General features: G+C 44.3%; 1 protein-coding gene across 3 annotated transcripts in view; it reads right to left on the reverse strand.

Annotated features, from left to right (window-relative positions):
• The window catches only part of LOC144604424 (uncharacterized), a 267,429-nt gene that overhangs the window by 242,866 nt on the left and 1,976 nt on the right, over positions 1-22,587 (reverse strand). For 2 of the 3 annotated variants that reach the window (XR_013548720.1, XR_013548721.1), the window contains exon 2: positions 17,742-17,889. The gene's annotated coding sequence lies outside the window, so the exon portion shown is untranslated. Of the gene's footprint in view, positions 1-2,031; positions 2,217-17,741; positions 17,890-22,587 lie in introns of those variants that run through there. The other variant, XR_013548722.1, reaches the window with a different exon arrangement.

Here is a 22,587-nt window from a genome sequence, read left to right on the forward strand (position 1 = left end):
TAATTGCTTCTTTTGATTCTCTGTCAAGTGCAATTAACTGTATCGCAGAATACCAAAGGAAGAGAGCTAAAACTGCTCCTAAACATTGAGACTGACGAAAGCGGTCTGGGCCTTGACCCCATATGCAACAACAATCTCCAATGTTACAAAAACAGGTGACAGGATATATGTATGGAAGCTGTGGTCGGCTCTTAACTCATTCCCTGCTGGCTGCCATTGTGACTCACACTGCAGTGGTATCCACTGGGCACAGCTGTGATACAATAACCCATCTCTCAGAACCTGTGGAGAAGTGTGATCAAAACAGTACAGCGCAGGAACATTGGCCCACAATGTCTGTGCCAAAAATGATACCAAGATAAACTAATCTTATCTGCCGGCTCATGATCCATATCCGTCCATTCTCTGCATATCCATGTGCCTACCTAAATGCCTCTTAAACGTTTCGCATTGGGACCCTTCTTCAGGCTGATCGCAGGGGTGGGGGGAGGTGGAGAAGAAAGCTAGAAAGGGAAAGAGACAGGACAAAACGTGGCAGGTAATTGGTCGACATCAGTGAGCGGTTGATCGGCAAATGGTTGGAACAAAGGCCAGAGATAAGAAAGGAAGGAATGAGACAGGTTTGAAGAGTTGTGGATCATGAAGCCAGAGGAAGACGTTACAGGAGGGCGGTGGAGGGAAGAAATAAGTGGGCGTCCTACTTCTTGACATAAACAATGCTGTGTATATGGACTTTAATAAGATATTGCATGAATAAAGCTGTCAATACATTTGAAGCCTCTGAACTGAAAGGTGCAGTGAAAAGAAAGAGTGTTGGTGAATGAAAAAACACAGAAATGCAGATGCTGGAATCTTGAGCAAAGCACAAAGTGCTGGAGGAACTACGGCTGAATGATTGCTGTTCAGATGGAAAAAGAAATCTAGCGGTTTTCTGAGAGGTCACTTGCATGCTCACTGCATTTCTTGACTTATATTGATGATTTGGATGGGTTCAGAGGTCAAGATTTTAAATTTTGTAAATGACAAAACCTATAAATGAAGTAAAGGGTGAACTGTTAGAGGCTTCATGGTGAAGAAATAGGCATGATATGTGGGAGGAAGCTTGCAGGTTAAACTTAACGCATAGATACTGTATAAACTTGCAAACGGGTTTCAGAATCAGGGTCATATGCAAACAGTTTGAAGTTTTCACACAGGAGCTTTATAACTAGAAGAAGCAGAGAAAATAAAAGTACGGAGGTTAGCACGGTGGCACAGTGGTAGAGTTGCTGCCTTACAGTGCCTGAGACCTGGGTTCGATCCTGACTATGAGTGCTTTCTGTACAGAGTTTGTACTTTCTCCCTGTGACTGTGTGGGTTTTCTCTGGGTGCTCCAGATTCCTCCCACACTCCAAGGACATGCAGGTTTCAGGTTAATTGGCTTCAGTAAAAATTGTAAAATTGTCCCCAGCGTGTGGAATAGTGCTAGCGTACAAGGTGATCGCTGGTCGGTGCGGACTCGGTGGGCCGTAGGGCCTGTTTCTGCACTGTATCTCTCTGTTTTCAAGAGAACAATCATATCGTTTTCAGTCCATGAGTGTAACGGAAGCCCTTCATCCCTGGAATTGACTGCAATACTCTCTTCACATAATGGTTCAAGATAACTTTAGAGATACAGTGCTATACCTCTAAATACAGTGCTGTAAACCACCCCCAAACACTAAAGGAGCAGTGCAAGGGGAATGAGGTGCTGTGGAGTTGGAAGCCTCAAGAGTGACTCACTAAAGGAAGCATGCAGTTGGACTTTGGAGTGATGCAAAACAAAATGGTTGTTATTGTGTTTTGCTGATGGAAATGTCATTTTCCAGTTGCATAATGCTAAAAAACAACATTATGCAATCAGATTTCCAGGCAACAATGTATTAAGCTGCTGCCTGTGATTTTATCTCCTGTGTTGCTCCCAGCAGTGTTCTTCAATTCCTGGAGACTCCCAAGTAGTCCATAAGGGTTGGCAGACGGGGTCACGCGTGGAGCCGGAGATTGCTGATTAAATCCAATCTGACCCCTAGTTCAGGCTTCTCTTAATAGTTCCCTGTGGTTCCGTGGGACAGGAAGATGTCATCGAAGTAGGAAGGAAAGCACGCACAAGGCAGACCTGTAAAGGCAATCTTCAAGAGGTTTGCTCTGGGTCACAAGCAGGGTTGTTGGTGGCTGCCATTCAGGGTCCACTTCAGTTCCTAAAACAGTAATTCCTGACTGTCAAACAAACAGCCTGCTTCCCACCACCAACCCTTTAGAGACCAATATTATGATAACACAAGGAAAGTAGGACAATAGTTTAGTTTAGTTTATTATTCTCACATCGACTGAGGTACAGTGAAAAGCTTTTTTGTTGTATGCTATCCAGTCAGCGAAGTGTATACATGATAACAATGTGTAGGAAGGAACTGCAGATGCTGGTTTACACCAAAAATAGACATAATATGCTGGAGTAACTCAGCGGATTGGGCAACATCTCTGGAGAAGAGGAATTACAATTAAGTCACCCACAGTGTACAGATACTGGATAAAAGGCATAATGTTTAGTGTAAGATAAAGTCCAGTAAAGTCTGATTAACGATAGTCCAAGGGTTTCTAATGAGATAGATGGTAGGTCAGGATCGCTCTCTAGTTGGTGATAGGATGGTTCAGTTGCCTGATAACAGCTGGGAAGAAATTGTCCCTGAAACTGGAGGTGTGCGTTTTCACACTTCTGTACCTCTTGCCTGATGGGAGAGCGGATAAGAAGGAGTGAGACTGGTCCTTGGTTATGCTGGTGGAATGCGAAGGCAGCATGAAGTGTAGATGGAGTAAATGGAAGGGAGGTTGGTTTGCGTGATGGTCTGGGCTGTGTCCACAATTTGGAATGCTAAGGTCACACAAGAATGGTGATAATGTGGTGCTGGATGAAGAGATTTCATACAATTACATCCCTCCTCAATTGGTCACAAATACCCAATTTATGGATATCTTGACATACTTTAGACTTTAACGGTACAGCATGGGAGCAGGCCCTTCAGCCCACCAAGTCTGTGCCAACAAGCAATCACCCTGTACACTAGCACTATCCCACATACTAGAGACAATTTACAATTTTATCAAAGCCAATTAGCCTGCAAACCTGTATATTTTTGGAATGTGGGAGGAAACCGGAGCACCTGGAGATAACCCACGGGGTCACAGGGAGCAAGTCACCAGCACATATATTTTACCATACCTCGTGGATCTGTCTTTATTCATCCTTTCGGAATAGACCTACATCAGAAATGTATAACTGTAGCTACTATAAAGACACTTGCACACATTTTCAATGAAACCAGGCTCCAAAAGTTTGTTTGTTGCTGTTAAAGGCCACGATAAGCATGGATTCCGGTTTCATATCTGGGGGGAGGACCACGACAGGGGGTAAATAGTGAGATAATATAATTTAAAGCACATATTTTAAAGTGCAATATGTCCCTCTCTGTGTACAAAGCAGAATACGAAGCATGATAGCTGTCATTATTGAAGTTTAGAGGCAGTAGAGTTCAGTTGTCAGAGTTATACAGTACTGAAAGAGGCTCTTCAGCACAAATTATCCTTGTTGACCAAGTTGTCCACATCAGCTAGTTCTGTTTCGCCCATCTCTCTAAAACTCACATCTTTCTAAATGTCTTTCACCACGTTTTGGCACCAACAAAGTTATAAAAGTTCACCAGACATTTCTATCCACTGCCTGGCGTCGCACGTGGCAGCTGGTTCAACCCCTCCACCCCAGACCTCTACCCTCCCCCGCCCCCCACCACCCCCACTGGGTCCACAAAACATTGCGCCCAAAACTGAACACAATACTCTAAATCTGGCCTCACCAGCGTCTTATATAACTGCAACATGACCTCCAACTTTTATGCTCAATACCCCGACTGATGAAGGCCAACATGCCAGAAAGCCTTCTTGGCCACCCCATCTACCTGTGATGCCACCTTCAAGCAGCTATGTACCTGCACTCCTAGATATGTGGCTGTAAATAAAGGTGGGGGGGGGGGGGAAGAAAGCCAGAAGAGTGGAGGGGTGGGACAAAGCTTGGCAGATGATTGTCAGGGAGATTCTGAACAGTTTAAAGGGTTAATGCTGCTGGGTTAATCTTTGTTCCTTCCTGATGACCGCTTTTCCCACCATCCCCGCTAGCTGCCCAGTGCAGCTGCAGAGTGGACATTTTTCTTCCCTTTCCCTGTGGCCCTGTGTCTGTAAATAGAATCATATGCTCGAAGGCCAAGCTAACCAGGGCATAGGGGCTTTGTAAACAGATCACAGGAGACAGCATGCCTTCTGTGCTGGGGACCCAGGAGGATCAGTGTGAGCCGTGACTCAGTATGTAACACTCTCACCTCTGAGTCAGAAAGAGTTATGAGTTCAAGACCCACTCCAGAGAGTTGAGCACAAGAATGCAAGTTTATGTCCCAAATGCAGTGCTGTCTTTGCAATGAGAAAGGCCTGGATAGAGTGAATGTGGAGAGGATGTTTCCACTAGTGGTAGAGTCTTGGACCAGAGGGCACAGCCTCAGAATAAAAGGACTTACCATTACAAAAGAGATGAGAAGGAATTTCTGTAGTCTGAGGGTGGTGAATCTATGGAATTCATTGCCACAGATGCGGAGGCCGTCAGTGGATATTTTTAAGGTGGAGATTGACAGATTCTTGATTAGTAAGGGTGTCAGGAGTTATCGGGAGAAAGTAGGAGAATTGGGTTGAGAAGGAAAGATAGATTAGCTGTGTTTGAATGGCGGAGTAGACTTGATGGGCTGAATGGCCTAATTCTGCTGCTATAAGTTATATTAAGCCGGGGCCTTGAGGCCATAAAACATAGCAGTAGAATTAGGCCATTCGGTCAGGCAGCATCTGTAAGGAAATGGACAGTTGATGTTTGGGATCGAAACTCTTCTTCAGACTTGAAGAAAGATCCCAACCTGAAACATGATCAGGGCGGCACAGTAGTGCAGCTGGTAGAGCTGCTGCCTCACAGCACAATGGAACCGGGTTCAATCCTGACCTTGGGTGCTGTCTGTGTGGAGTTTGCACATTCTTCCTGTGACCCACATGTGTTTCCTCCGGATGCTCCAGTTTCATCCCATATCCAAAAGTCATGCGGGTTTGTAGGTTAATTGGCCCTTTGTAAATTGCCCCTAGTGTGTAGGGAGTGGATGCGAAAGTGGAATAACAGAACGAGTGTACGGGTGATCAATGGTTGGCTTGGTGAGCCAAACGATGTGTTTCCAGGCTGTACCTCGAAACTAAACCAAGGATTAGACTTGTACAAGTCATTTCAAGAATGTGATAGCTGTAGGAAAGTAGCTGTTCCTGAACCTGGTTGTGTGGGACTTCAGTTTTCTGTAACTCCTGTCCAATGGTAGCAGTGAGGAGAAGGCGTGGCCCAGATGGTGGAGATCCTTGATGATAGATGCTACCTTGTTGAGGCAATGCCTCATGTAGATGCTTTTGATGGAGAGGAGGGCTGTGCCCATAATGGACCAGGTTGAATCCATAAATGGATTTACAGAAGAATGTTATCATAGAATGTAGAGCAGGACAGGGACAGGTCAAGCGAACATGATGCCAAGCTGAACGAATTTCCTCTGCCTGCATGTGATCCATATATCTCCATTCCCTGCATATCCAGTTGCCTATCTAAAAGCCTCTTAAATGCCACTGTCATACTGTCTCCCCCCCCCCGGCAGCAGTTCCAGGCCCCCACCGCTCTCTGTGTCAAAAAACTTGCCCCATACATTTCCTTTTAACTTTGCCCCTCAACGTTAAACCTGTGCCTTCCATTCCTTGACATTTCGACCATGGAAAAAAGGTTCAGACTGTCCATGGGCAAACACGTGGTGCTGGAGTAACTCAGCGGGTCAGGTAGCATCTTTGGATAAAAAGGATTTGTGATGTTTTGGGTCGGGACGTTTAATCCGACCCGAAACGTCACCCATCCTCTTTCTCCAGAGAATGCTGCCTGACCTGCTGAGTTACTCCAGCACTTTGTGTCTATCTTTGGTGTAAGCCAGCATCTGTAGAACTTTGTTTTTACATTCAGACTGTCAAATCTAGCAATCCCTCTCATATTGGAACTGTGTAGCAGAAAATATTATAAAAGAATTAAAAAGTTGGGGCGCGTTTCCCTCGAAACGTTAAGGCTACATGGTGACTCATGGAGGTCTTTAACATTACGAAAGATCTGATGGGATGGATATAAAGATGTTTCCAACTGCAGGGGTCCCAGAAACTGGAATGATAAATGTAAGGAAATCACCAATAAATCTAAAGGGAACTCTAGGGGATCTCCTGTATTACTTATGCAATTGCAGGATATTGAACAAACCTATTTCACTCAATCCAGAAGTTTCACGCTGAGCGTTTCAAAATTCCAGGTCTAATTTAAATTGCCCAGCTGCCAAAGGCAGGGTTTGAACTAACGGTTATAGATCACTTAGTTTAGTAACTTAACCAGCATGCTGGCACTCACTCTCCACATAAGGAGTGCTAAATATGTGGGACCTGCTGACAGTGGTACAAGGAATGATCTATTTAAGATAATAAACATGTGAAGGTGGAAGAAGAATAAAAAATATCCTGAGAAGGGAGTAAGAGGGATGTCCAATGTGAAATGTCATGGGTCCATTTCCTCCACAGATGTTGCCTGACCCACTGAGTAACACCACCACTTTGTGTTTTGCTCAGAAATCCTAGCACTATGGTTCCAATTGAATGTTTTGAAGTTAAAAACATAAGATAAAATAAATATGGCTGGGAGTAGACCACTCGGCCCCTCAAGCTTGTTCTGCATTTGATCAAATCTGCTTTGACCTTGGTCTGAGCTCCACTTCCTTGCTGGTTCCATGGTACAACAATCTGTCTATTCCAGACATAGACGTACATAATACAATGGTGCAGTTTTGCTACAGTGCCAGAGACCCGGGTTCGATCCTGACTCTGGGTGCTGTCTGTGCAGAGATTGTATGTTATCCCTGTGACTGTGTGGATTTTCTCCAGGTGCTCACCCATCCCAAAAACGTGCCGGTTTATAGGCTAATTAGGTTCTGTAAATTGTCCCTGGTGTGTACAATAGAACTAGTGTACAGGTGATCATCGGTCAGCATGAAACCGGTGGGCTGAAGGGCTTGCTTCAACGCTGTGTCTCTAAATTAAATTAAACTAAACTAAACCTCTATACAAGATGAGTGTGGATTTCTACTCTGGTCTTCTCCCAAACTACATGGCAAATGTGATGCATTTTACAGTACAGGATCCCAGAAGCCTATAAAAGTCACCAGCCAGTACACATTCCCTCTCCCTTCTGTTAGCTAAAACAGTGGTTTTAACAGTAGTTAAAGGGTGTCTTTGGAGGGAAACGTCTGGGCTTTTTTTTCAGAAACATATGTTAAACATTACTATTATAACTTATTATTATCAAAACATTTACTCAGGGAGGTTAAGGGACATAGGGCAGGTGGTTTCACATTGAAATGAGTACCTTTCACCGTTAGGGCATCAACATAAGGTTCTCTCGAGACCAGGCTGGGGGGAAATGAATTGCTCATTTCCGAAGGTCTGCCCCGGGATGGTCTCCAAGGAGTAGGCACCTGCACTACGCTCTCTTGGCTCGCTTCCAGTCACTGATAGCACTCATGGCTGGTGCCCAGTTTACAACACCAACTTATCTTGAGCCTAGGAAACTCTTAAAACAAATTAGCCAAAGTCTGCAGAAAACATGTGGTGAAAAAAAAATAGAGACCAGGACCAAAAAAAAAGGATCCTTAAAGAAGCTATGTGGAGGTCAGGTCAAAGGACTCAACTGCAAAGATTTAAGCACGGGGCTGCTGGGTCCCATTCCTTCAACTTACTGCAGGAAAATGGGATATTTGTATTGGAGTACGCAGTGTGGACTCAGATCCACATTCCCCTATCCAGTCTCCTTCCTGTTTAAGAGGCACTTTTCCATCTTAGCATCGAGACTTGGAGATATTGGAGCCAGAGTGGGCTATTTCCAGCTGAATTGCAATGTGGAAAAGTAGGAACGTTTCATGGCAATAAGCAAAGTTTTGGTGTGATTGCAGCTGGGGTACTGTGTGCATATGTGGTCTCTGCAGATAAGGAAGGATTTACTGACCTTGGAAACAGTGCAGTGTAGACACACTAGATTGGTTTCTGGAATAGTTCATAAGTTCATAAGTCATAAGAGCAGAATTAAGTCATTCGGCCCATCAAGTCTACTCTGCCATTCAATCATGGTTGATCTATCTTTCCTTCTCAACCCCATTCTCCTGCCTTTTCCTCATAACCTCTAACACCCATGCTAATCAAGAATCTGTCAATCTCCACCTTAAAAATATCCATTGGCCTCCACTGCCATCTGTGGCAATTAAATCCACAGATTCACCGCCCTCTGATTAAAGAAATTCCTCATCATCTCCATTCTAAAGGTACGTCCTTTTATTCTGAAGTTATGACCTCTGTCCTAGACTCTCCCACTAGTGGAAACATCCTCTCCACATCCATTCTATCCAAGCATTTCACTATTCGGTAAGTTTCAATGAGGTCCCCCTCATCCTTCTAAACTCCAACGAGTTCAGTCCCAATGCTGTCCCAACGCTCATCATATGTTAACCCAATCATTCCCGGGATCCTTCTCGTAAATCTCCTCTGGACCCTCTCCAAAGCCAGCACATCCTTCCTCAGATATGGGGCCCAAACGAAGGAAAGATATTATCAGGAGAGATTGAGAAAGATTAACCTCTACTCTACAGGAATTCTGAAGAACACGAAGAGACCCACGAGACTCTGAAAAAGATTAACTGGGCAGAATCCAAGAGGTTGTTTGCTCGAAAGGAGAGTCCAGATCCAGAACGTTGAACTGCACAGCACAGAAACATTTAGATTTTTTTATCATTTTGAATTTTGATACTGAGCCTATGTGATAGTCTAAGCATCATCAGAGACCCACACCACCCTGATTACGCACACATTTCATTCCCACCATTGGAAGAAGGTATAGGAGCCTGAAAAATGTCGTCCAGGTTCAGGAACAACCACTTCCCTACAACCATCAGGCTATTAAACACCACAACCTCTAAATAAGCTCTGAACTACAGAGTCTTGGGACCATTATTTTTGACTTTGCACTATTATTGTCTATTTATTTATCTGCTTGTTCTTTTATACATACTGAACTTTTCTTTTGTTTATTACGCATTTTACAGAGGGCAATGTTAACCTATCTGTTGTGCTGCTGCAAGTAAGAAGAGTTCTGACCTTTAACGTCACCTATTCCTTTTCTCCAGAAATGCTGCCTGACCCAATGAGTTACTCCAGCATTTTGTTTCTATCTTAAGAATTTCATTGTTTCGTTTCAGGACACATGGCCAAAAAACATTCTTGCCTCTATTTTGAACAATTTTTCCTCAGTTTTGCCCTGTACATTTTTGCCTTGTACAGAGTCTGTATTTTAAGCCCAGATGGGAACACAGGGTGTTGAAAGCCCACTCCAGGATGGAATTCTGCAGCTGTTGCCGGTAACCAGAGCAAACACCCTGGAGCAGACTCGATGGGCTGAATGGCCTAATTATGCTCCTTTGTCTTATTGAGGTCTGCAAGAAGTGTTCCTGAGTGTGTGCAAAAACGAAAAGAAGGCAGAGGACATCGGAGTTAATTTTGTTAAATTTATTGTAAGGAGATTTGTAATGTTGGTTGACTGTACCAGAATACCACAGGCTTGTACTTTAAAAAAAACCATTTTGTGATCCTTTAATTCTCACTCCACCATGGTATTGGCAGGTTTCAGCACATTAAAAACAAATCTTTTTCAGGTGTTGGGCTACATTGCAAAGCCACCATTAATTGCCCATTCCTAATTCATCTTGAGAAGAGATTAGTTTAACTTGATTGACATCATGATCGGCACAGAAATTGAGGGCCGAATAGTCTGATCCAGTGCTGTGCTTGAACTGTTAAGAGTCATAGAGTCATACAGCATGGAAATGGGTCCTTCGTTCGCACTCTTCCAAGCTGACTAAGATGCCCTTCTGAACTCATCCCAAATCAAGAAATATATGCAAGATATTGCAGAGTTGTGGATGTAGCCCAGACCATCACACAAACCAACCTCCTTTCCAATGACTCCATCTATATTTTACACTGCCTCAGTAAGGCCAGCAGCATAATCATGGATGAGTTTCGTGAACAAAGAGGGACCATCGGGACTCTAATGAGTACTTTTGTAACTTTGTCACCGCCAGATACGTGGCAACTCTTTGCGTATTTTGTGTATTGTGTGCAAAAACTGTAACGAGGTACATGTGATGTGATAACGTATCATTGAATTGAATCAATGTTCTCCAGAGATGCTGCCTGACCCACTGAGTGGCTCCAGCACTTTGTGTCTTTTTTTTGTTGTAAACCAGCATCAGCAGTTCCTTGTGTCTCCATTTTCTTTTGAGTGTTTGGAGCTGTACTTATCTTGGTGAGTGGAGAGTAGTCCATAACACTCTTGACGTGCCTTGTAGATGATACAAGTGCCATGGTCAGGAGTGTAATGGCAATAAATATATTTAGCTCCAGGCATAAATTTAGCACAGTAGTGAGAACTCAAACCCTTTTATAAATTTTCCAGTCTTTTTGACAAAGTCCTAATATCTCGTTATGTGGCTCTGCATTAATTATTTTGGACGATGATGCCAGTGTTACCTCGAAGGTGCTATATTAAGAGCAACTGGCATTGGGCAGGCTGGGACTTAATTCCTTGGAGCGTAAGAGAGCGAGGGGTGATCTTATAAAATGTCGAGGGGCATAGACAGGCTGAATGCACACAGTCGTATTCTCAGGATTGGGAAATTAAGACCTAGAGGGCAAATGTTTATGGAAAGAGGAGAAAAATGTAATAGAAACCTGAGGGGTAACTTTTACACAGAGGATGTATATGGAACTAACTGCCAAGGAAATGGATAGAAAGTGCTGGAGAAACAGCGGGTCAGGCAGCATCTCTGGAGAATATGGATAGGGGATGTTTTGGGTGTGGACCCTTTTTTAGACTGATTGTTGTGGGAGGGGGCAGAAGGAAGATGGAAGAGGGGTGAGGCAGGACAAAGAGTGGCAGGTAATAGGCGGATATTGGCGAGGGGGACTTTTGATAGGCAGATGGTTGGAACAAATGTCAGAGATAAAAGCAGAAGGTGTGAGATAGATTAAAGAGGGAGGATAGTAGCAGGAGGGGGGGAGGGGAAAAAAAGGTGGGAGTCCAGATGGGGCATGGTGGAGGGGAGGGGGGGGGGGAGATGGATGGGAGAAAGGGGTGGGGGGAGGGGATTGATTAGAGATTACCTAAAAATTCAATGATCATACCGTTGGGTTGTACATTCCATGCAGCTTAACATGCTGAGTTCCTCCACTCATTAGAGTCCCGATGGTCCCTCTTTGTTCACCACTTTATGTTCTTTTGTGTATTAAGCAGCATCTGCAGTTCCTTGTGTAGGAAGGAACTGCAGATGCTCGTTTACACCGAAGATAGACACAAAAGGAAGATAGACTCAGCGGGTCAGGCAGCATCTAAGGAGAAAACAAATAGGTGGCATTTTGGGTCGAGGTCCTACTTCAGACAAGAGACTTAACCCGAAAAGTCACCTGTTCTTTTCCTCCAAAGATGCTGCTTGACCTGCTGAGTTACTCCAGCATTTCGTGTCTATCTGCCTAACTGCAATTCCTCGTTTCCTCTGTCAATTTTATTTTTGTATAGAATTACTGTAGCACCATCCAGTGGTCGAGTGTAGATCCTGCAGCAATCATTCCATTTCTGTCACGAAGGCTGCCCCAGTGACCATGTGAAAGTACAAACTATTTCCATATCCCAACAAGACCACCCACCCATCCGTTCCTTTGGCTGCAGCCTCTGGATGAGTCCCAAGCACCCAGGCATACACGGAGCATGCTGCTGATCATGGGAACTATTCCTGGGTGGCACGAGAAATGGCTTTGGATAGATGTATTATCTTGGGAACTGGGACCAAATTCCAGTGTCCCTTAGAGTAGCCCAAAGTTTGGTGACCTTGACTGATGAACGAAATTGCTGCCGAACAATTTTGTTTCCAATTGGGTTTGTTGATCAAATATGTAAGGAGGAACTGCAGATGCTGGTTTACACCGGAGATAAACACAAAGTGCTGGAGTAACTCATCAGGTCAGGCATCATCTCTGGAGAAAAGGAATAGGTGACATTTCAGGTCGAGACCATTCAGCAGACAAGTGTCGGCCGAAATGTCACCTATTCCTTTTCTCCAGAGATACTGCCTGAGCTGCTGACTTACTCCAGCATTTTGTGTCTAGCTTGGGTTTGTTGATCGTTGTAAATTACCCCTTTGTGTCAGTGAATGTCAAAAAGGAGACAAAGAGGGGAGTGGATAGGCATGTAAGAGAAAATATGTTGCAGGACCAACATGGGGGAGAATGGGACTGATGGAACTGCTCTGGTGGAAACTGGCATGGGCCCAATGGACTCATTTGGGTTTTTTTGTGCCTTAAAATACAGGTTAGAGCAGTGCAAGTAATGCAATGCAGAGCAGAGCAAGTTAATGCAAGTTAAATGCTAGATGGACCACAGAGTCCAGAGAGGAAGCTCGAAACAAAGAACTGCAGATGCTGGTTTATACACAAAAGGACACAAAGTGCTGGAGTAATTCAGCAGATCAGGTAGCATCTCTGGAAAACACGGATAAGTGACGAATTGGGTTGGGACCTTTCTTTAGACCTTGCTCAGAAAGGAAGCGAGTTTTGTTTAGTTTTCTCTTGAGATATAGCATGGAAACTGGCCCCTTCAGCCCACCAAATCCAAGCCGACCACTGATCACCTGTTCACACTAGTTCTGTGTTATACCAGTTTATCATCCAATGCCTACACACTAGAGGCATTTGCAGAGGGCCAATTAACCTACAAACCCACCCTTCTTTGGGATGTGGGAGGAAACCGGAGCACCTGGAGGAAAGCCACAGGGCAACGCGACAGCCAGTGCCCAATGCCGTGATTGAACCCGGATCCCTGACACTGTGCAGCAGCAGCTTTACTCGCTGTGCCATTGCGCCTCTCAGTAGTTGAGTTGATGTCTTTATCCACCCTCCAGAGATGCAGTAATACATGTGTTTCAATTGATTGAAGTGTCAAGGATGAAAAAGCACCAAAGCACAATATAAATAAGTGGAAGGTGTAGAGAATCAAAGGGACCTTGAAGTGTCACAGATCCTGGAAGATATGGTAGACACAAAATGCTGGAGTAACTCAGCGGGACAGGCAGCATCTCTGGAGAGAAGGAATGGGTGATGTTTCGAGGTCTCAACCCAAAGCGTCACCCATTCCTCTCCAGAGATACTGCCTATCCCGCCGAGTTACTCCAGCATTTTGTGTCTACCTTTGATTTAAACCGGCATCTGCAGTTCCTTCCTACACATTTGTCCACTCCTGGAAGATCTCCTGGAAGATCTGTATGGGTAAGTGGTTCAGAAGGGAGATAAGAGAGTTTTCTTGAATGACTGAGACACACAAGGTGGGAGGTTAAACTGAAATGGTATTCGATGATTGTCGGGCCACCGCTGTAGCACTGCCTACAATCCTGGTCACAAGAGAGTGTGGTTGCAGGAGAGAGGGTACTGAGGGGAATGCAGGATGGACACATTTAGCCATGAGGAAAGATTGGATAGGTTGTGGGTATCTTTGGGACTAAGGAAGTTGATTGAAGTTGAACTGCCATGTGTATAATTTAGTTTGGGATATGAGAGGAAAAGGAAAAGAGGTAGGGGCAGAACAAAGCCTGTGAAGTGATATGTGGATACAGATGAGAGGGGAGGGTTTGATTAGCAGAGGCTAGAGATGAAAATGAGACAAAAGGGTGTCAGATAAGGAAAGAAGAGGAGTGAAATGTAAAGCCAGAGGGAGGGATACAGGTGGAAGGAGATGGGGTAGTAAGGAAAAAGGGAGGGGGTGGCTAGTGGGAGAAATGGGTGCACACAAGAGAGGGACACAGGAAAGAGAGGGGGAGAAAGGGGGATGTCACTTTTAAAAAAGCCAATGAGTTACTCCAGCTTTTTTTTCAAACAAGCATTTGCAGTTCCTTGTGTTTCCAAGTTACTTACTGGTGTGTTTGGTGAAATGCAATTCATTCAACTTCCTGACAACCAAAAGCAAGTCAGTCTGGACCCAATATTCATTTTATTGAAAGATTGGAGAAAGGAAGGTGCTAAGATTGGTCAGAGAGTGTGGAGAAGGGTTGTGTCTGCTGCTACTGGAGAGCAAGTACAGAAAGGGGCTGCTCCTTAAGTTTTAGCTGCATTTCAGTCTCACACTCCTGATCTTTGGTCACCTGGGACGGAGGGAGGTGGGTAGGTGAGGGGAACTCCCTGTCGATTTGCTCCTGAGCTTGGCCAAGGTGGCCATTCATGGGTCCAGGCAGCAGCCATCGAGGGTTCTGCCTGGGTTGACTGCCTGCCCTTCCTCTGGGCCTACGTCCATGCCCGTGTGTCCCTGGAGAGGGAACACGTGGTGTCCACTGGGACTTTGAAAGTCTTCCGTGAACACTGGTCATCGCGGAAGCAAGAATGCCTCGTGGGTATTGTAATCTCAATGTTGTAATCTGATGGTCAATGTTTCCAAACTGCACATGTAGCAGTTTTGATTAATCTAATACTTTGTAAACTGTGAATTTGTAATAAAAGCTCCTATTTAAGGAAACCAAAAGATACTGGAGAGCAGACGCTACTCCGCCAGGAAGAGATGCAGGAAGGATGTCATCTCCAGTCTGGAATCCAAAGCAGATCCTGTTACACTCACACTGCACTCAGACAGGATAAAGTTCCCTTTAAACTGATCCCATTACGAGATCAAACAATGCAGCCGTGTTTATACTGGACATGTTTAGGAACATTATAAAATAATGAAAATTTGATATTTCCTATAACTTCTTTCATCATCTTAACAAAAATAATTTTATAGCCAATTATTATGTACATGCAAGCAAACAAATTAAGAGCAGGTGTAGGACATATGACCCCCTCAAACTTGTTCCATCATTCAATGATTATCGCTGATAGATTATAATTCCGCATTCCTGTCCATCAATGGTTACCTTTCACTCCATTGCTTATCAACAATTGATCTATCTTTCCCTCAAGTGCGGCAAAACAAGCAGATAGTGGTAAATAATGCATGTGGTGTGCTTGCCTTCATTGGTCGGGGCATTGAGCATATGAGTCAGGAAGTCATGATGTAGCTTGATAGGTCTTTAGTTAGGCCACATTTGGAGTATTGCATGCAGTTCTGGTCACCCCAATTACAGGAAAGATGTGGAGGCTTCAGAGAGGGTGCTAAAGAGGTTTACCAGAGTGCTCATTCCGTAAATCCACTGCCCTCTGTGTGAAAATGTTGCCGCTAGGGTTCCTATAACATGAAACCTACGGCATTTGTTTTTTGATTCAAACTGAAAGGCTTTAGTGAAACAAGATGAATTAGTTTAGTTTAGTTTATAGATTCTCAAGGAAACAGGCCCTTCAGACCACCAAGTCCGCGCTGACCAGCGATACCCGCACACTAACACGATCCGACATACACTATGGAATATTTACAATTTTACCGAAGCCAATTAGCCTACAAACCTGTACGTCTTTGGAGTGTGGGAGGAAACCCACATAGGTCACAGGGAGAACATACAAACTCTGCACATACTGCTGCGCAACTGTGAATTCTTGTTCACAGAATCAGGCAAATGATCCTCGTTTTATTAGTTTGCAACGGAGCGCGCTCAATGACATTCTAAAACTTGCTGGACTCGATTTAATAAATATCTTCAATGCATATACAAAAGGAAACAAAGTGCTGGAGTAACTCAGCAGGTCAGCACGTGTCCATGTTCTCCAGAGATGCCGTCTGACCTGCTGAGTTACTCCAGCACTTTGTGTCCTTTTGTGTATTAACCAACATCAGCAGTTCTTTGTTTACTCAATGCATGCAGCTTATAGACCGTTTAGACCCGGTTCATGCATAAGATAGTCAAAATAGACCTCGACACAATGAAAATAAAATTTGGGCGATAGAAAAGAAGGTTATAACTCATCACACTCTTGCAAAAACTCTGCATCTGTTTGTGATTTAAAATGTGGTGCTCGAAAACTCATTCCCAATCATTATTTTATGAAATAATAGTTAAAACCCACAAAACATGGGAATGTACCTGGATCAGGCAAATGTCTTAAGCGGAGGACTTGGGCAAGTTAAGCTTGTAGTTTGCTACGACAGAGAAATATTCCCTCACGATAATTGCTCTTCTTATTTTCTGTTGGGAGGTCTAGCCAGGGCTATTTACTCACATAAGATAGACACAAAGTTGCTGGAGTAACTCGGCGGGCCAGGCAGTATCTCTGGAGAATATGGGTAGGCGACGTTTCGGATCGGGAATCCCCTTCTGTGTTCTCCAGAGATGTTGCCAGACCCACTAAGTTACTCCAGCACGTTGTGTCTTTTTTTAAGCTTGTATCTGCAGGAGTTTAGAAGATTGAGAGAACATTTGACCAAGACCTAAAATCCTGAGTAATTTTGATAGGGCGGATGTGGAGAAGATGTTTCCTCTTGTGGGTAAACCCACAGAAGCTAATACCCCACTGTTTTAAAATAATGAGCGTCCTTCGAAAACATTTTCTTTTAGAGTCCTTGATCCTTGCTTTCTCAAAGGGCTTTGGATGCAGACTCTTTGATTGTTTCTTAAGGCAGACATGGATGGGTTCTTGGTAAGCATGGGAGTGAAAGGTGACTGTGAGTACATGAGACTGTGGCGTGTGTGTATAACTTAATAAGCCACAATCTTATTAAATGGTGAAGCGGGATGGAAGGAGCAAGTGGACTACAATTGCTCCTCATTCATGACTTCTTGTCTCTAATACCCGACTGTTGCTTATTAATGTAGTCAATTGGGTACTACAGAGACATGTTCGATGTTCCATGTTCCCTCACGAGAATTGCTCTTCTTATTTTCTGTCAGGAGGAGTAGGTTTAAGGTGAAGGGGGAAAGATTTAATAGGAATCTGTGGGATAACGTTTTCACACATAGTATGGTGGGTGTATGGAACGAGCTGCCAGTGGAAGTAGTTGAGGCAGGTACTATCACAATGTTTAAGAAACATTTAGACAGGTGCATGGATAGGATGGGTTTAGAGGGATATGGGCCAAACACAAGCAGGTGAGACTCATGTAGAAGGGACATGATGGTCGGTGTGGACAAGTTGGGCTGAAGGGCCTGTTTCCACGTTGTATGACTATAACTAACAAGGGCTATTTACTCACTTAAGATAGACACAAAATGCTGGGGTCACTCAGTGGACCAGGCAGCATCTCTGGAGAACATGGATAGGTGAGTTTCGAGTTGGGACCCTTCTTCAGACCGGTTGTAGTAGAGGAGAGTGGGGAAAAAACTGGAAGCAAAAGAAACAGAACAAATCAGGGCCAGCAACTGATGACCTCAGGCAAGGGGGTTCCCTGGTAGACCAATTGTTGACTAGAGATAGGTGTGAGCCCAAAAGGGATACATAGTTTTCCTCCCCCACTCTCCACCCAAAATCAGTCTGAAGAAGGGGCCCGTTCCGAAATGTCACCTGTCCATTTTCTTTAGAGATGCTGCTCATTGGTATAAACCAGCAACTGCAGTTTGCTTTTATTACTATTTACTCACTTCCTTTTTGATCGTACAGTGGAACTCAGTGCACATTCCGAATGTTCCCGGTTCAAGTCCCCGTCCGAAAGCTCAGACGCTTCAAGCAGCTGATCAAGTTGTAATGTTGTCATGTATTCCGAGCTGGACATTGGACTTTGCTGATAAGCTGAAAACACAATAATATGTTAGATGACACTGGCAGCTTTAGAACAACTGAACTTTAGTAAGGACTAGTGGCAAGGTACACCAATGCACGTTACTTTAGTTTAGTTTAGTTTAGAGGTCCTTCATCCTACCCAGTCCGCGCCGACTAGCGATCACCCCGTACACAAGTTCAATCTTACACTCGAGGGACAATTTACAGAGGCCAATTAACCTACAAACCTGCAGGTCTTTGGAATGTGGGAGGAAGCCAGAGCACCTGGAGAAAACCCACGAGGTCACAGGGATAACAGACAAACTCTGTACAGACAGCTCCCGTTGACAGGATTGAACCTGGGTCTCTGGCGCTGTAAAGCAGCAGCTCTGCTAGCTGCACCGCCGTGCTGACCTTAAATCATATATATATATATATACACCGATGACCCAAAACATTATGACCACTGACAGGTGACGTGAACAACATTGATTATCTTGTTACAATGGCACCTGTCAAGGGGTGGGATATATTAGGCAGCAAGTGAACAATCAGTTCTTGAAGTTGATGTGTTGGATGCAGGAGAGATGGGCAGGAGTAAAGACCTGAGTGACTTTGACAAGGGCCAAATTGCTATGGCCAGACGACTGGGTCAGAGCACTCTGAAACGGCAAGACTTGTGGGGTGCTCCCGGTCAGCAGTGGTGAGTACCTACGCAACAGTGGTCCGAGGAGGGACAAATCACAAACTGGCGACAGGGTGTTGGGCGCCCAAGGCTCATCGATGCGTGAGGGCAACAAAGGCTATCCCATCTGGTCCGAACCGACAGAAGGTCTATTGTGGCACAAGTCACAGAAAATGTTAATGGTGGCCATGGGAGGAATGTGCCACAATACACAGTGCCTCACACCCTGTTGCGTATGGGGCTGTGTAGCCGCAGACCGGTCAGAGTGTCCATGATGACCCCTGTCCACCATCGAAAGCGCCTACATTGGGCACGCGAGCGTCGAAACTGGACATTGGAGCAGTGGAAGAGAGTCGCCTGGTCCGATGAGTCCCGTTTACTTTTGGATCATGTGGATGGCCATGTACGTGTGCGCCGTTTACCTGGGGAAGTAATGGCACCAGGATGCACTGTGGGAAGCCAACAAGCCAGTGGAGGGAGTGTGATGCTCTGGGTAATATTCTGCTGGGAAACCCTGGGTCCGGCCATTCATGTGGACGTCAATTTAACACATGTCACCTACCTAAACATCGTTGCAAACCAGGTACTCCCCTTCATGGCAATGGTATTCCCTGATGGCAGTGGCCTCTTTCAGCAGGATAATGCGCCCTGTCACACTGCACACATTGTTCGGGAATGGTTTGAGGAACATGATGAAGTGTTCACGGTGTTGCCCTGGCCTCCAAATTCTCAAGATCTCAATCCGATTGAGCATCTGTGGGGTGTGCTGGATCGACAAGTCCGATCCACGGTTGCTCCACCTCACAACTTACAGATACCACAGGACACCTTCAGGGGTCTTGTAGAGTCCATGCCACGGCGGGTCAGCTTTGTTTTGGCGGCACACAGAGGACCAACTGCATATTAGGCAGGTGGTCATAATGTTTTGGCTCATCAGTGTATATGCACAATTGTAACATTTTTTTCCCTTCTTCTATGTTCTTCTTTCCTTCGGCTCTGAGAGTGGCTTATTTCTACTGGTTGTAAAAGCTCTGTGATGGTTAATGAAAAGTATGTGGGTGCCATAGGCTCTTCCACAGAAGGGACAGGAGGTGGCTGATCAGGTGGACAAATGGAAGTTGGTGATGGATCCCTTCTGCCACTTACAGTTTCCATGCCATATGACTATGACTTCTTCAATGGGTGGTGGAAGCAAGCTTTGAATATTTTTTAGACACAAAATGCTGGAGTACCTCAGCGGGACAGGCAGCATCTCTGGAGAGAAGGAATGGGTGATGTTTTGGGTCGAAACCCTTCTTCAGACATGTCAGGGGAGTGGGAGGTACATAGATAAGGAAGTGTTTCAGGAAGTGTAACGTATGAAAACAGGACAAAAGGAATAGAGATCAAGGAAAATGTAGAATAGATCATTATTAGTTGGGAGAAGGGAACAACAAAGCAAACAGAGATAAAATGTAGTTGGCGACAGTAAGACTGGTTGGAGAACTGGGAAGGAGGAGGGGATGGAGAGAGAGGGAAAGCAAGGGTTACTTGAATTTAGAGGTCAATGTTCATACCGCTGGGGTGTAAGCTGCCCAAGCGAAATATGAGGTTCTGTTCCTCTAATTTGCGTTGGACCTCACTCTGACAATGGAGGACGCCCAGGACAGAAAGGTCAGTGTGGGAATGGGTGGGGGAGTTAAAGTGTTTAGCAACCGGGAAATCAGGTAGGTTTAAGTGGACTGAGCGGAGGTGTTCAGTGAAACAATCGCCGAGCTTGCTCTTGGTCTCGCCGATATACAAGAGTCCACACCTAGAACAGAGGGCTACAGTAGATGAGGTTGGAGGAGGTGCAAGTGAACCTCTGCCTCATCTGAAAAGACTGTTGGGGTCCTTGGACAGAGTTGAGGGGGGTATAGGGACAGGTGTTGCATGTCCTGCGGTTGCAGAGGAAAGTACCTGTGGAGGGGGTGGTTTGGGTGGGAATGTACAATTTTACCAGGGAGTTGCGGAGGGAAAGCAGAAAGGGGTGGAGATGGGAAGATGTGGCTAGTGGTGGGATCCCGTTGGAGGTGCCAAAAATGTCAGAGGATTTGTGCTGTATGCGACGGCTGATGGGGTGGAAGGTGAGGACAAGGGGGACTGTGTCCCTGTTACAAATGGGGGAGGGGGAGCAAGAGCAGAGCTGTGGGATATCAAGGAGAGTCTCATCTATAATGGAAGAGGGGAACCCCCGTTCCCTAAAGAATGAGGACATCTCCAATGACCTGGTATGGAACAGTTCATCTTGGGCACAGATGCAGCATAGACGGAGGAATTGGGAGTAGGGGATAGAGTCTTTACAGGAAGCGGAGTGGGAAGAAGTGTAGTCTAGATACCTATGGGAGTCAGAGGGTTTATAATAGATGTCAGCTGATAGTTTGTCGACTGTGATGGAGACTGTGTGGTCAAGAAATGGTAGGGAGATGTCGGAGATGGTCCAAGTGAATTTGAGTGCAGGATGGAAATTAGTAGTAAAGTTAATGAAGTCCGTGAGTTCTGCATGGGTGCAGGAGGTAGCACCGATGCAGTCGTCAATGTAGCAGGGGTTGAGTGCGGGGATAGGGCCAGTGTACGCCTGGAACAGTGATTGTTCGACAAACCGTACAAAGAGGCAGGCATATCTGGGGCCCTTGAATATTTTTTAGGCAGAGTTAAATACATACTTGCTAATCAAAAGGGTGAAATGTTACTGCAGATAAATATGAATGTAGAGTCAAGGTTAAAAACTGATCAGTCATGATCTCACTGAATAGTGAAACAGATTTATTGACTGAGTATGGTTGTGTTTGAATGTAACTTTTGATTGTCATGTTCATCCATACATGTACAAACAACTAAATAGCTTTCAGCTTCATGGAGTAATGGCAGTGAAGGTCAGTGGTTTCTGTCATTGCTATTCCTAGCAACATGGATTTAGAAGATTGAAAAGTCCATTTCGGTGTTGTGATTGTGTACAATCCAAGGTCCTTCCCAAAACAAAACAAACAATAAATGAAACTTAACCCAGCATTGCCAACATAACTAGAACAAAACGAACAGCAAGCATGGCATTTCAAAGCCATTCCGTACAAATACGTTGTGTTTGTGAGTTGCTGGGAAGAGGGTCATAGAAACTCAAAGAGTATTAAGGACGTATACAAACAAGATGTTTAGCAATTTTGCAGGAAGGTAAATTTAAGAGTTATTTTGTTATCAGAAAAATAAATGATGAGGATTTTCCCACGAATGGGAGAGACTAAGACCAGAGACATAGCCTCAGAATAAAAGAAGGTACCTTTACAAAGGAGATGAGGAGGAATTTCTTTAGTCAGAGGGCAGTGAATCTGTGGAATTCATTGCCACAGACGGCTGAGGAGATTATTGATTAGTACGGTTGTCAGAGTTTATGGGGAGAAGGCAGGAGAATGAGGTTGGGAGGGAAAGATAGATCAGCCATGATTGAATGGTTGAGTAGACTTGATGGGCCAAATGGCCTCATTCTGCTCCAAGAACTTATGAGATTGTTAACAACTATTGTGGTCTGATTATTAAGAATGCATTTTATCACATCAAAAGTTTTAAGGGTTAACAATTTGGTGATCTTGCAAGGTATATCGGCAATGTAAAGAGAGGTTTTATAAATGAGTGATTTAAGTTATTTTATATCGAGAGGCTAAATCATAATGGGGTATTTAAGAGTGCAATTTATAAAGGATGTTTACCAGTTTCAAGAATATATTAACAATCTGAGGGATTTATATAATAAAATCATTAACAAGCTTGAACGACTGAATGGTAATTAAGAACACATTTATTGTATAAAAAGAGATTAAACATTTGGGAGAATTTGAGAAGGTATTTTATAAGGGAAGGTTTAACAATTGGAATTTAAGGGTGAATTTTATTATATAAATACAAACTTAACACCATACACCTATGGTGTATAGTTTACATAAAGAGCTTAAATAAGAAAGTATTTTATTATTGATTTAATAATTTGTAGATTTACAGATACATTTTGAAAAGGATTAGCAATATGAACG

Source organism: Rhinoraja longicauda, chromosome 22 (genome assembly GCF_053455715.1).
Source record: "Rhinoraja longicauda isolate Sanriku21f chromosome 22, sRhiLon1.1, whole genome shotgun sequence".
NCBI classification, from domain to species: Eukaryota; Metazoa; Chordata; class Chondrichthyes; order Rajiformes; family Arhynchobatidae; genus Rhinoraja; species Rhinoraja longicauda.